The 13621-nt window shown below is 40.6% G+C and overlaps 12 non-coding genes and 12 pseudogenes across 12 annotated transcripts; all 24 read left to right on the top strand.

Moving 5' to 3' along the window:
* Nucleotides 1-41: 41 nt before the first annotated feature.
* LOC128037114 (5S ribosomal RNA) lies at nucleotides 42-160 on the top strand. The gene has a single exon (XR_008193361.1). It is a non-coding gene; the product is annotated as a 5S ribosomal RNA (ribosomal RNA).
* Nucleotides 161-636: 476 nt separating this feature from the next.
* Nucleotides 637-755, top strand: LOC128037410 (5S ribosomal RNA). The gene has a single exon (XR_008193376.1). It is a non-coding gene; the product is annotated as a 5S ribosomal RNA (ribosomal RNA).
* A 756-nt stretch (nucleotides 756-1511) lies between these two features.
* Nucleotides 1512-1627, top strand: LOC128037282 (5S ribosomal RNA; annotated as a pseudogene).
* Nucleotides 1628-2102: 475 nt separating this feature from the next.
* On the top strand, nucleotides 2103-2221 carry LOC128037175 (5S ribosomal RNA). The gene has a single exon (XR_008193367.1). It is a non-coding gene; the product is annotated as a 5S ribosomal RNA (ribosomal RNA).
* A 185-nt stretch (nucleotides 2222-2406) lies between these two features.
* Nucleotides 2407-2525, top strand: LOC128037236 (5S ribosomal RNA; annotated as a pseudogene).
* Nucleotides 2526-2997: 472 nt separating this feature from the next.
* LOC128037380 (5S ribosomal RNA) lies at nucleotides 2998-3116 on the top strand (annotated as a pseudogene).
* A 757-nt stretch (nucleotides 3117-3873) lies between these two features.
* LOC128037325 (5S ribosomal RNA) lies at nucleotides 3874-3989 on the top strand (annotated as a pseudogene).
* Nucleotides 3990-4113: 124 nt separating this feature from the next.
* On the top strand, nucleotides 4114-4232 carry LOC128037397 (5S ribosomal RNA). Its single transcript, XR_008193375.1, has one exon. It is a non-coding gene; the product is annotated as a 5S ribosomal RNA (ribosomal RNA).
* A 766-nt stretch (nucleotides 4233-4998) lies between these two features.
* On the top strand, nucleotides 4999-5115 carry LOC128037344 (5S ribosomal RNA; annotated as a pseudogene).
* Nucleotides 5116-6192: 1077 nt separating this feature from the next.
* On the top strand, nucleotides 6193-6311 carry LOC128037081 (5S ribosomal RNA). The gene has a single exon (XR_008193358.1). It is a non-coding gene; the product is annotated as a 5S ribosomal RNA (ribosomal RNA).
* A 476-nt stretch (nucleotides 6312-6787) lies between these two features.
* LOC128037147 (5S ribosomal RNA) lies at nucleotides 6788-6906 on the top strand. Its single transcript, XR_008193364.1, has one exon. It is a non-coding gene; the product is annotated as a 5S ribosomal RNA (ribosomal RNA).
* A 476-nt stretch (nucleotides 6907-7382) lies between these two features.
* LOC128037089 (5S ribosomal RNA) lies at nucleotides 7383-7497 on the top strand (annotated as a pseudogene).
* A 181-nt stretch (nucleotides 7498-7678) lies between these two features.
* LOC128037115 (5S ribosomal RNA) lies at nucleotides 7679-7794 on the top strand (annotated as a pseudogene).
* A 768-nt stretch (nucleotides 7795-8562) lies between these two features.
* On the top strand, nucleotides 8563-8677 carry LOC128037066 (5S ribosomal RNA; annotated as a pseudogene).
* A 176-nt stretch (nucleotides 8678-8853) lies between these two features.
* Nucleotides 8854-8967, top strand: LOC128037204 (5S ribosomal RNA; annotated as a pseudogene).
* Nucleotides 8968-9439: 472 nt separating this feature from the next.
* LOC128037324 (5S ribosomal RNA) lies at nucleotides 9440-9552 on the top strand (annotated as a pseudogene).
* Nucleotides 9553-10606: 1054 nt separating this feature from the next.
* On the top strand, nucleotides 10607-10725 carry LOC128037103 (5S ribosomal RNA). The gene has a single exon (XR_008193360.1). It is a non-coding gene; the product is annotated as a 5S ribosomal RNA (ribosomal RNA).
* A 184-nt stretch (nucleotides 10726-10909) lies between these two features.
* Nucleotides 10910-11028, top strand: LOC128037203 (5S ribosomal RNA). The gene has a single exon (XR_008193370.1). It is a non-coding gene; the product is annotated as a 5S ribosomal RNA (ribosomal RNA).
* A 184-nt stretch (nucleotides 11029-11212) lies between these two features.
* Nucleotides 11213-11331, top strand: LOC128037136 (5S ribosomal RNA). Its single transcript, XR_008193363.1, has one exon. It is a non-coding gene; the product is annotated as a 5S ribosomal RNA (ribosomal RNA).
* A 184-nt stretch (nucleotides 11332-11515) lies between these two features.
* On the top strand, nucleotides 11516-11634 carry LOC128037286 (5S ribosomal RNA). Its single transcript, XR_008193372.1, has one exon. It is a non-coding gene; the product is annotated as a 5S ribosomal RNA (ribosomal RNA).
* A 185-nt stretch (nucleotides 11635-11819) lies between these two features.
* On the top strand, nucleotides 11820-11938 carry LOC128037092 (5S ribosomal RNA). The gene has a single exon (XR_008193359.1). It is a non-coding gene; the product is annotated as a 5S ribosomal RNA (ribosomal RNA).
* Nucleotides 11939-12121: 183 nt separating this feature from the next.
* On the top strand, nucleotides 12122-12240 carry LOC128037169 (5S ribosomal RNA). Its single transcript, XR_008193366.1, has one exon. It is a non-coding gene; the product is annotated as a 5S ribosomal RNA (ribosomal RNA).
* Nucleotides 12241-12424: 184 nt separating this feature from the next.
* Nucleotides 12425-12540, top strand: LOC128037407 (5S ribosomal RNA; annotated as a pseudogene).
* A 475-nt stretch (nucleotides 12541-13015) lies between these two features.
* LOC128037155 (5S ribosomal RNA) lies at nucleotides 13016-13130 on the top strand (annotated as a pseudogene).
* Nucleotides 13131-13621: the final 491 nt, after the last annotated feature.

Below are 13621 nucleotides of genomic sequence, written 5' to 3'. Positions count from 1 at the left end.
AAGAGGCAGCCTTTATATGAATAGATTGCGGAAGAGTTGACGGGTGCGATTATACCACCACTAATGCACGGGATCCCATCAGAACTCCGTAGTTAAGCGTTCTTGGTCGAGAGTAGTACTAGGATGGGTGACCTCCTGGGAAGTCCTCGTGTTGCACCCCTCCCATTTTATTTCACATAAAGTTTTTTTAGTTGCATTTTCTCGACGTGGTGTAACTCATTCGTTATTTACGTTTTGTGAAATAACTAATTTGAAATGATATTTTGTCAATTTGAATTCAAATTGAAGCGCAAAATCTTGATAGGAGGCGACCCTTATATGAATAGATTACGCAAGAGTTAGGTGGATGCGATCATACTAGTACTAATGCACGTATCCCTTCAGAACTCCGTAGTTAAGCGTGCTTGGGCGAGAGTAGTACTAGGATGGGTGACCTCCTGGCGTGTTGTACCCTTCTCATTTTATTTCATATAATGTTTTTTAGTTGCATTTTCTCGACATGGTGTAACTCATTCGTTATTTGCGTTTTGTGGAATAAATAATTCGAAACGAAATTTTGTCGAATTTGTATTCAAATTCGAGGCGCAAGTGCGATAAGAGGCAGCCCTTATATGAATGGATTGCGCAAGATTTGACGGGTGCGATCATACCAGCACTAATGCACCGGATCCCATCAGAACTCTGCAGTTAAGCGTGCTTGGACCAGAGTAGTACTAGGATGGGCGACCTCCTGAGAAGTCCTCGTGTTGCACCCTTCCCATTTTATTTCATATAATGGTTTTTTAATTCGTTTTCTCGGCGTGGTGTAACTCATTCATTTTTGCGTTTTGTGAAGTAAATAATTTGAAGCGATATTTGGTCAATTTGCATTTAAATTGGCGCAAGCTGTGATAAAGGCGGCCTTTATATGAATAACTTAGCAAGAATTGTGGTGGGATCATACCGACACTAATGCCGGATCCCATCGAACTCGAAGTTAAGCGTCCTGGCGCGAGTAGTACTAGGATGGGTGACCTCTGGGGAGGTCCTCGCGTTACACTCCTCCATTTTATTTCATATAATGTTTTTTTAGTTGCATTTTCTCGGCGTGGTGTAACTCATTCGTTATTTACGTTTTGTGAAATAAATAATTTGAAGCGATATTTTTGAATTTGAATTCAAATTGGCGCCAAAATCTTGATAAGAGGCAGCCCTTATATGAATAGATTGCGCAAGAGTTCATGGGTGCGATCATACCGGTACTAATGCATCGTATCCCATCGAACTCATGATTAAGCGTGCTTAGGCGACGATAGTACTAGGATGGGTGACCTCTGGCGTGTTGCACCCTTCTCATTTTATTTCATATAATGTTTTTTAGTTGCATTTTTTCGACATGGTGTAACTCATTCGTTATTTGCGTTTTGTGGAATAAATAATTCGAAATGATATTTTGTCGAATTTGTATTCAAAATCGAGGCGCAAAATGCGATAAGAGCGACCTTATATGAATGGATTGCGCAAGATTTGACCGGTGCGATCATCTGGCACTAATGCACCGGATCCCATCGAACTCCATGATTAAGCGTGCTTGGCGAGAGTAGTACTAGGATGGGTGAACTCACGAGAAGTCCTCGTGTTGCACCTCCCATTTTATTTCATATAATGTTTTATTGAGTTACATTTTCTCGGCGTGGTGTAACTCATTCGTTATTTGCATTTTGTGAAATAAATAATTTGAAACGATATTTGGTCAATTTGCATTTAAATTCGGCGCAAAGCTGCGATAAAGGCGAGCTTTATCTGAATAGATTGCGCAAGAATTGGCGGTGGGATCATACCGGCACTAATGCACCGATCCCATCGAACTCGCATAATTAAGCGCTTGGCGAGAGTAGTACTAGGATGGGTGACCTCACGAGAATTCCTCGTGTTGCACCCTCCATTTTATTTCATATAATGGTTTTTTTAGTTGCGTTTTCTCGGCGTGGTGTAACTAATTCATTTTTGCGTTTTGTGAAGTAAATAATTTGAAACGATATTTGGTCGAATTTGCATTTAAATTCGAGGCATAACTCCGATAAGGGGCAGCCTTTATATGAATAGATTGCGCAAGAATTGACGGGTGGGATCATACCAGCACTAATGCATCGGATCCCATCAGAACTCCGAAGTTAAGCGTGCTTGGGCGTGAGTAGTACTAGGATGGGTGACCTCTTGGGAAGTCCTCGTGTTGCACCCCTCCCATTTTATTTCATATAATGTTTTTATTGACTTACATTTTCTCGACGTGGTGTAACTCATTCGTTTTTTGCATTTTGTGAAATAAATAATTTGAAACAATATTTGGTCGAATTTGCCTTTAAATTCGAGGCGCAAGTCTTGATAAATGCGACCTTTATATGAATAGATTGCGCAAGAGTTGACGGGTACGATTATACCACCACTAATGCACGGGATCCCATCAGAACTCCGTAGTTAAGCGTTCTTGGTCGAGAGTAGTACTAGGATGTGTGACCTCCTGGGAAGTCCTCGTGTTGCACCCCTCCCATTTTATTTCACATAAAGTTTTTTTAGTTGCATTTTCTCGACGTGGTGTAACTCATTCGTTATTTATGTTTTGTGAAATAACTAATTTGAAATGATATTTTGTCGAATTTGAATTCAAATTCGAGGCGCAAGTGCGATAAGAGGCAGCCCTTATATGAATAGATTGCGCAAGAGTTCGTGGGTGCGATCATACTAGTACTAATGCACCGTATCCCTTTAGAACTCCGTAGTTAAGCGTGCTTGGGTGAGAGTAGTACTAGGATGGGTGACCTCCTGGCGTGTTGTACCCTTCTTATTTTATTTCATATAATGTTTTTTAGTTGCATTTTCTCGACATGGTGTAACTCATTCGTTATTTGCGTTTTGTGGAATAAATAATTCGAAACGATATTTTGTCAATTTGTATTCAAATTCGAGCGCAAAGTGCGATAAAAGCGACCCTTTTATGAATGGATTAGCAAGATTTGTGAGTGCGATCATACCGGCACTAATGCACGAGATCCCATCGAACTTCTGCGATTAAGCGTGCTTGGACGAGAGTAGCACTAGGATGGGTGACCTCCTGAGAAGTCCTCGTGTTGCACCCCTCCCATTTTATTTCATATAATGGTTTTTTTAGTTACGTTTTCTCGACGTGGTGTAACTCATTCATTTTTTGCGTTTTGTGAAGTAAATAATTTGAAACGATATTTGGTCGAATTTGCATTTAAATTCGGCGCAAGCTGTGATAAAGGCGCAGCCGTTATATGAATAGATTAGCAAGAATTGTGGGTGGGATCATATCGGCACTAATGCGGATCCCATCGAACTCAAAGTTAAGCGTCCTGGCGAGAGTAGTACTAGGATGGGTGACCTCGCAGGAAGTCCTCGCGTTGCACTCCTCCATTTTATTTCATATAATGTTTTTTAGTTGCATTTTCTCGGCGTGGTGTAACTCATTAGTTATTTACGTTTTGTGAAATAAATAATTTGAAGCGATATTTTGTCGAATTTGAATTCAAATTCGGCGCAAAATCTTGATAAGGCACCCTTATATGAATAGATTGCGCAAGAGTTCATGGGTGCGATCATACGGTACTAATGCATCGTATCCCATCGAACTCCATGATTAAGTGTGCTTGGGCGAGTAGTACTAGGATGGGTGACCTCTAGCGTGTTGCACCCTTCTCATTTTATTTCATATAAAGTTTTTAGTTGCATTTTTTAGACATGGTGTAACTCATTCGTTATTTACGTTTTGTGGAATAAATAATTCGAAATGATATTTTGTCGAATTTGTATTCAAAATCGGCATAAAATGCGATAAGAGCGACCCTTATATGAATGGATTGCGCAAGATTTGGCGGGTGCGATCATACCGGCACTAATGCAGGATCCCATCGAACTCCATGATTAAGCGTGCTTGGGCGAGAGTAGTACTAGGATGGGTGAACTCCTGAGAAGTCCTCGTGTTGCACCCCTCCCATTTTATTTCATATAATGTTTTTATTGAGTTACATTTTCTCGACGTGGTGTAACTCATTCGTTATTTGCATTTTGTGATAAGGGGCAGCCTTTATATGAATAGATTGCGCAAGTGTTGACGGGTGGGATCATACCAGCACTAATGCACCGGATCCCATCAGAACTCCGAAGTTAAGGGTGCTTGGGAGAGAGTAGTACTAGGATGGGAGACCTATTGGGAAGTCCTCGTGTTGCACCCCTCCCATTTTATTACTTATATTGTTTTATTTAGTTGCATTTTCTCGACAGGGTGTAACTCATTCGTTATTTGTGTTTTGTGAAATAAATAATTTGAAACAATACTTGGTCGAATTTGCATTTAAATTCGAGGCGCAAGTGCGATAAGGGTAGCCTTTATATGAATAGATTAGCAAGAGTTGGCCAGTGCGATCATACCGACACTAATGCAGGATCCCATCGAACTCATGACTAAGCGTGCTTGGCGAGAGTAGTACTAGGATGGGTGACCTCTGGGAAGTCCTCGTGTTGCACCCTTGAATTTTATTTCATATAATGTTTTTTAGTTGCATTTTCTCGGCGTGGTGTAACTAATTAGTTATTTGCGTTTAAATGAAATAAATAATTTGAAGCGATATTTGGTCGAATTTGCATTTAAATTCGAGCGCAAGTGCGATAAGAGGCGACCTTTATATGAATAGATTACGCAAGATTTGTGGTGTGATCATACCGGCACTAATGCAGGATCCCATCGAACTCCGTTGTTAAGCGTGCTTGGCGAGAGTAATACTAGGATAGGTGACCTCACAGGAAGTGCTCGTGTTGCACCCTCCATTTTATTTCATATAAGGTTTTTTAGTTGCATTTTCTCGGCGTGGTGTAACTAATTACGTTATTTGCGTTTTGTGAAATAAATAATTTGAAGCGATATTTTGTCGAATTTGTATTCAAATTGAAGCAAAATCTTGATAAGAGGCCCTTATATGAATAGATTGTGCAAGAGTTCACAGGTGCGATCATACCGATACTAATGCACGAGATCCCATTAGAACTCATGATTAAGCGTGCTTGGCGAGAGTAGTACTAGGAAGGGTGACCTTACAGGAAGTCCTCGTGTTGCACCCTCCCATTCTAATTCATATAATGTTTTTTTGATTCGTTTTCTCGGCGTGGTGTAACTCATTCGTTATTTGCGTTTTGTGAAGTGAATAATTTGGAGCGATATTTTGTCAATTTGTATTCAAAATCGGCGCAAAGTGCGATAAGAGGCGACTTTATATGAATAGATTGCGCAAGAGTTGGCAGGTGCGATCATACTAACACTAATGCCGGATCCCATCGAACTACTGCATTTAAGCGTATGAGGCGAGAGAAGTACTAGGATGGGTGACCTCTTGGAAAGTCCTCGTGTTGCACCCTCCATTTTAATTCATATAATGATTTTTTAGTTGCATTTTCTCGGCGTGGTGTAACTCATTACGTTATTTGTGTTTAAGTGAAGTAAATAATTTGGAGCGATATTTGGTGAATTTGTATTCAAATTCGGCGCAAAATCTCGATAAGAGGCGACCTTTATATGAATAGATTGCGCAAGAGTTGGCGGTGCGATTATACGGCACAAATGCAGGGATCCCATCGAACTACGTAGTTAAGCGTGCTTGGTGAGAGTAGTACTAGGATGGGTGACCTCTGAGGAATCCTCGTGTTGCTGACCCTCCCATTTTATTTGCACCTCCCATTTTATTTCATATAATATTTTTTAGTTGCATTTTCTCGGCGTGGTGTAACTCATTCGTTATTTGCGTTTTGTGAAATAAATAATCTAAACGATATTTTGTCGAATTTGAATTCAAATTCGAGGCGCAAGTGCGATAAGAGGCAGCCCTTATATGAATAGATTGCGCAAGAGTTCATGGGTGCGATCATACCAGTACTAATGCATCGTATCCCATCGAACTCCATGATTAAGCGTGCTTGGGCGAGAGTAGTACTAGGATGGGTGACCTCCTAGCGTGTTGCACCCTTCTGATTTTATTTCATATAATGTTTTTTAGTTGCATTTTCTCGACATAGTGTAACTCATTCGTTATTTGCGTTTTGTGGAATAAATAATTGACGATATTTTGTCAATTTGTATTCAAATTCGAGGCGCAAGTGCGATAAGAGGCAGCCCTTATATGAATGGATTGCGTAAGATTTGACCGGTGCGATCATACCAGCACTAATGCACCGGATCCCATCAGAACTCCGCAGTTAAGCGTGCTTGGGCAAGAGTAGTACTAGGATGGGTGAACTCCTGAGAAGTCCTCGTGTTGCACCCCTCCCATTTTATTTCATATAATGGTTTTTTTAGTTGCGTTTTCTGGACGTGGTGTAACTCATTCATTTTTTGCGTTTTGTGAAGTAAATAATTTGAAACGATATTTGGTCGTATTTGCATTTAAATTCGGCATAAGCTGTGATAAGGCGACCTTTATATGAATAGATTAGCAAGAATTGTGGGTGGGATCATACCGACACTAATGCACGGATCCCATCGAACTCGAATTTAAGCGTGCTTGGCGAGTGTAGTACTAGGATGGGTGACCTCTTGGGAAGTCCTCATGTTGCACGCCTCCCATTTTATTTCATATAATGCTTTTATTGAGTTGCATTTTCTCGACGTGGTGTAACTCATTCGTTATTTGCATTTTGTGAAATAAATAATTTGCAACAATATTTGGTCGAATTTGCCTTTAAATTGAGGCAAATCTTGATAAGAGGCACCTTTATATGAATAGATTGCGCAAGAGTTGACGGGTGCGATTATACCACCACTAATGCACGGGATCCCATCAGAACTCCGTAGTGAAGCGTGCTTGGTCGAGAGTAGTACTAGGATGGGGGACCTCCGGGGAAGTCCTCGTGTTGCACCCCTCCCATTTTATTTCACATAAAGTTTTTTTAGTTGCATTTTCTCGACGTGGTGTAACTCATTCGTTATTTACGTTTTGTGAAATAACTAATTTGAAATGATATTTTGTCGAATTTGAATTCAAATTCGAGGCGCAAGTGCGATAAGAGGCAGCCCTTATATGAATAGATTGCGCAAGAGTTCGTGGGTGCGATCATACTAGTACTAATGCACCGTATCCCTTCAGAACTCCGTAGTTAAGCGTGCTTGGGCGAGAGTAGTACTAGGATGGGTGACCTCCTGGCGTGTTGTACCCTTCTCATTTTATTTCATATAATGTTTTTTAGTTGCATTTTCTCGACATGGTGTAACTCATTCGTTATTTGCGTTTTGTGGAATAAATAATTCGAAACGAAATTTTGTCGAATTTGTATTCAAATTCGGCGCATAAGTCTTGCGATAAGAGGCACCTTTATATGAATGGATTGCGCAAGATTTGTGGTGCGATCATACCGGCACTAATGCACGGATCCCATCGAACTCTGCGATTAAGCGTGCTTGGACGAGTAGTACTAGGATGGGTGACCTCACGAGAAGTCCTCGTGTTGCACCCTCCCATTTTATTTCATATAATTGTTTTTTTAATTCGTTTTCTCGGCGTGGTGTAACTCATTCATTTTTGCATTTTGTGAAGTAAATAATTTGAAAGCGATATTTGGTGAATTTGCATTTAAATTGAGCGCAAGCTATGATAAGAAAGCGGTAGTTATATGAATAGATTAACGCAAGAATTGTGGGTGGGATCATACCGGCACTAATGCACGGATCCCATCGAACTACGAAGTTAAGCGTCCTGGGCGAGAGAAGTACTAGGATGGGTGACCTCACAGGAAGTCCTCGCGTTGCACCCTCCATTTTATTTCATATAATGTTTTTTAGTTGCATTTTCTCGGCGTGGTGTAACTCATTCGTTATTTGCGTTTTGTGAAATAAATAATTTGAAACGATATTTTGTCGAATTTGAATTCAAATTCGAGGCGCAAGTGCGATAAGAGGCAACCCTTATATGAATAGATTGCGCAAGAGTTCATGGGTGCGATCATACCAGTACTAATGCATCGTATCCCATCAGAACTCCACAGTTAAGCGTGCTTGGGCGAGAGTAGTACTAGGATGGGTGACTTCCTAGCGTGTTGCACCCTTCTCATTTTATTTCATAAAATGTTTTTTAGTTGCATTTTCTCGACATGGTGTAACTCATTCGTTATTTGCGTTTTGTGGAATAAATAATTCGAAACGATATTTTGTCGAATTTGTATTCAAATTCGAGGCGCAAGTGCGATAAGAGGCAGCCCTTATATAAATGGATTGCGCAAGATTTGACCGGTGCGATCATACCAGCACTAAGTCACCGGATCCCATCGAACTCATGATTAAGCGTGCTTGGCGAGAGTAGCACTAGGATGGGTGACCTCACGAGAATTCCTCGTGTTGCACCTCCCATTTTATTTCATATAATGGTTTTTTTAGTTGCGTTTTCTCGACGTGGTGTAACTAATTCATTTTTGCGTTTTGTGAAGTAAATAATTTGAAGCGATATTTGGTGAATTTGCATTTAAATTGAGGCATAACTCCGATAAAGGCGACCTTTATATGAATAGATTAGCATGAGAATTGAAGGGTGGGAGCATACCGGCACTAATGCAGGATCCCATCGAACTCAGAAGTTAAGCGTGCTTGGCGAGAGTAGTACTAGGATGGGTGACCTCTTGGGAAATCCTCGTGTTGCACCCCTCCCATTTTATTTCATATAATGTTTTTATTGAGTTGCATTTTCTCGACGTGGTGTAACTCATTCGTTATTTGCATTTTGTGAAATAAATAATTTGAAACAATATTTGGTCGAATTTGCCTTTAAATTCGAGCATGAAGTCGATAACGAGCGACCTTTATATGAATAGATTAGCATGAAGTGCGATCATACCGACACTAATGCACCGATCCCATCCCGAACTTGAGTGAAGCGTGCTTGGGCGAGTAGTACTAGGATGGGTGACCTCTGGGAAGTCCTCGTGTTGCACCCTTCCATTTTATTTCATATAATGTTTTTTTAGTTGCGTTTTGTCCACGTGGTGTAACTCATTCGTTATTTGCGTTTTGAGAAATACATAATTTGGAACAAGATGCGGGTGAATTTGTATTCAAATTCGGCGCAAAATCGCGATAAGCTGACCTTTATATGAATAGATTGCGCAAGAGTTGGCCAGTGCGATCATTCGGATATAATCTGTGGATCAATCGAACTCATGATTAAGCGTCCTTGGCGAGAGTAGTACTAGGATGGGTGACCTCCGGGAAGTCGTCGTGTTACACCTTCCATTTTATTTCATATAATGTTTTTTAGTTACATTTTCTAAATGTGGTGTAATGCATTACGTTATTTGCGTTTTGTGAAATAAATAATTTGAAACGATATTTTATCGTATTTGTATTCAAAATTGAGGCTCAAATGCGATAAGTGGCGACCTTTATATGAATAGCTTGCATAAGATTTGTGAGTGCGATCATACGAACTAATGCACCGGATCCCATCGAACTCCATGATTAAGCGTGCTTGGCGAGTAGTACTAGGATGGGTGACCTATTGGGAAGTCCTCGTGTTGCACCCTCCATTTTATTTCATATATTGTTTTATTTAGTTGCATTTTCTCGGCGTGGTGTAACTCATTCGTTATTTGCGTTTTGTGAAATAAATTATTTGAAAGCGATACTTGGTAATTTGCATTTAAATTGGCGCAAAGTCGATAAAGGCGACCTTTATATGAATAGATTGCGCAAGAGTTGGCGGGTGCGATCATACGAACTAATGCGGATCCCATCGAACTCATGATTAAGCATGCTTGGCGAGAGTAGTACTAGGATGGGTGACCTATTAGGAAGTCCTCGTCTTGCACCCTCCCATTTTATTTCATATATTGTTTTATTTAGTTTCATTTTCTCGGCGTGGTGTAACTCATTACGTTATTTGCGTTTTGTGAAATAAATAATTTGAAGCGATACTTGGTCGAATTTGCATTTAAATTGGAGGCATAGAAGTGTGATAAGAGGCAGCCTTTATATGAATAGATTAGCAAGAGTTGGCCAGTGCGATCATACCGGCACTAATGCCGGATCCCATCGAACTCCATGACTAAGCGTGCTTGGCGAGTAGTACTAGGATGGGTGACCTCTGGGAAGTCCTCGTGTTGCACCCTTGAATTTTATTTCATAAAATGTTATTTTTAGTTGCATTTTCTCGGCGTGGTGTAACTAATTAGTTATTTGCGTTACTTGAAATAAATAATTTGAAGCGATATTTGGCGAATTTGCATTTAAATTGAGCGCAAAGTGCGATAAGAGGCGACCTTTATATGAATAGATTGCGCAAGAGTTGGCCAGTGCGATCATACCGATACTAATGCGGATCCCATCGAACTCGTAGTTAAGCGTGCTTGGCGAGAGTAGTACTAGGATAGGTGACCTCTGGGAAGTCCGTGTTACACCTCCCATTTTATTTCATATAAGATTTTTTTGTTGCATTTTCTCGGCGTGGTGCAACTCATTCGTTATTGCGTTTTGTGAAATAAATAATTTGAAGCGATATTTTGTCGAATTTGTATTCAAATTCGAGCGCAAAATCTTGATAAGAGCACCCTTATATGAATAGATTGTGCAAGAGTTCATGGGTACGATCATACCAGTACTAATGCACCGGATCCCATCAGAACTTCGCAGTTAAACGTGCTTGGGCGAGAGTAGTACTTGGAAGGGTGACCTCCTGGGAAGTCCTCGTGTTGCACCCCTCCCATTCTAATTCATATAATGTTTTTTTTAGTTGCGTTTTCTCGACGTGGTGTAACTCATTCGTTATTTGTGTTTTGTGATGTGAATAATTTCGAACGATATTTTGTCGAATTTGTATTCAAAATCGAGGCGCAAGTGCGATAAGAGGTAGCCTTTATATGAATAGATTGCGCAAGAGTTGACGGGTACGATCATACCAACACTAATGCACCGGATCCCATCAGAACTCCGTAGTTAAGCGTGCTGGGTCGAGAGTAGTACTAGGATGCGTGACGTCCTGGGAAGTCCTCGTGTTGCACCCCTCCCATTTGAATTCATATAATGGTTTTTTTAGTTGCGTTTTCTCGACATGGTGTAACTCATTCGTTATTTACGTTTTGTGAAGTGAATTGTTTGGAACGGTATTTTGTCGAATTTGTATTCAAAATCGAGGCGCAAGTGCGATAAGAGGAAGCCTTTATATGAATAGATTGCGCAAGAGTTGATGGGTGCGATCATACCAGCTATAATGCACCAGATCCCATCAGAACTCCGTAGTTAAGCGTGCTTGGGCGAGAGTAGTACTAGGATAGGTGACCTCCTGAGAAGTCCTCATGTTGCACCCCTCCCATTTTATTTCAAATAATGGTTTTTTTAGTTGCGTTTTCTCCTCGTGGTGTAAGTCATTCATTTTTTGCATTTTGTGAAGTATATAATTTGAAACGATATTTGGTCGAATTTGCATTTAAATTCGAGGCGCAACTGCGATAAGGGGCAGCCTTTATATGAATAGATTGCGCAAGAGTTGTCGGGTGGGATCATACCAGCACTAATGCACCGGATCCCATCAGACCTCCGAAGTTAAGCGTGCTTGGGCAAGAGTAGTACTAGGATGGGTGACCTCTTGGGAAGTCCTCGTGTTGCACCCCTCCCATTTTATTTAATATAATGTTTTTATTGAGATGCATTTTCTCGACGTGGTGTAACTCATTCGTTATTTTCATTTTGTGAAGGAAATAATTTGAAACAATATTTGGTCGAATTTGCCTTTAAATTCGAGGTGCAAGTGCGATAAGGGGCAGCCTTTATATGGATAGATTGCGCAAGATTTGACGGGTGCGATCATACGAGCACTAATGCACCGGATCCCATCTGAACTTCGAAGTGAAGCGTGCTTGGGCGAGAGTAGTACTAGGATGGGTGACCTCCTAGGAAGTCCTCGTGTTGTACCCTTCCAATTTTATTTCATATAATGTTTTTTTAGTTGCGTTTTCTCCACGTGGTGTAACTCATTCGTTATTTGCGTTTTGTGAAATACATAATTTGGAACGATAATTGGTCGAATTTGTATTCAGATTCGAGGCGCAAGTGCGATAAGAGTCAGCCTTTATATGAATAGATTGCGCAAGAGTTGACGGGTGCGATCATTCCAGCAATAATGCACCAGATCCAATCAGAACTCCGCAGTTAAGCGTCCTTGGGCGAGAGTAGTACTAGGATGGGTGACCTCCAGGGAAGTCGTCGTGTTGCACCCTTCCCATTTTATTTCATATAATGTTTTTTTTAGTTGCATTTTCTCGTCGTGGTGTAACTCATTCGTTATTTGCGTTTTCTAAAATAAATAATTTGAAATGATATTTTATCGTATTTGTATTCAAAATCGAGGCTCAAGTACGATAAGAGGCAGCCTTTATATGAATAGGTTGCGCAAGAGTTGACGGGTGCGATCATACCTGAGCTAATGCACCGATCCCATCGAACTCATGATTAAGCGTGCTTGGGCGAGAGTAGTACTAGGATGGGTGACCTATTGGGAAGTCCTCGTGTTGCACCCCTCCCATTTTATTTCATATATTGTTTTATTTCGTTTCATTTTCTCGACGTGGTGTAACTCATTCGTTATTTGCGTTTTATGAAATAAATAATTTGAAACGATACTTGGTCGAATTGGCATTTAAATTCGAGGCGCAAGTGCGATAGGAGGCGACCTTTATAGGAATAGATTGCGCAAGAGTTGGCGAGTGCGATCATACCGACACTAATGCCGGATCCCATCGAACTCATGGCTAAGCGTGCTTGGCGAGTAGTACTAGGATGGGTGACCTCTGAGGAAATCCTCGTGTTGCGACCTTGAATTTTATTTCATATAATGTTTTTTAGTTGCATTTTCTCGATGTGGTGTAACTAATTACGTTATTTGCGTTTCTTGAATTAAATAATTTGAAAGCGATATTTGGTCAATTGCATTTAAATTGAGCGCATAAATCGATAAGAGCGACCTTTATATGAATAGATTGCGCAAGAGTTAGCAGGTGCGATCATACCGACACTAATGCACGGATCCCATCGAACTCCGTAGTTAAGCGTGCTTGGCGAGAGTAGTACTAGGATAGGTGACCTCTGGGAAGTCCTCGCGTTGCACTCCTCCATTTTATTTCATATAATGTTTTTTAATTGCATTTTCTCGAGGTGGTGTAACTTATTAGTTATTTGCGTTTTGTGAAATACATAATTTGAAGCGATATTTTGTCGAATTTGTATTTAAATTGACCATAAGTCGATAAGAGTAGCCCTTATATGAATAGATTGCATAGCAGTTGTGAGTGCGATCATACGATACTAATGCGGATCCCATCGAACTCCATGATTAAGCGTGCTTGGCGAGTAGTACTAGGAAGGGTGACCTCCTGGGAAGTCCTCGTGTTGCACCCCTCCCATTCTAATTCATATAATGTTTTTTTTAGTTGCGTTTTCTCGATGTGGTGTAACTCATTCGTTATTTGCGTTTTGTGAAGTGAATAATTTCGAACGATATTTTGTCGAATTTGAGTTCAAAATCGAGGCGCAAGTGCGATAAGGGGCAGCCTTTATATGAATAGATTGTGCAAGAGTTGACGGGTGCGATCATACCAGCAC

Source organism: Gossypium raimondii, unplaced genomic scaffold (assembly GCF_025698545.1).
Source record: "Gossypium raimondii isolate GPD5lz unplaced genomic scaffold, ASM2569854v1 Contig00235_ERROPOS10200000+, whole genome shotgun sequence".
In the NCBI taxonomy this organism is placed as follows: domain Eukaryota; kingdom Viridiplantae; phylum Streptophyta; class Magnoliopsida; order Malvales; family Malvaceae; genus Gossypium; species Gossypium raimondii.
Note: the sequence above shows the minus strand (reverse complement) of the source record. Positions and strands in the feature narration are given on the sequence as shown.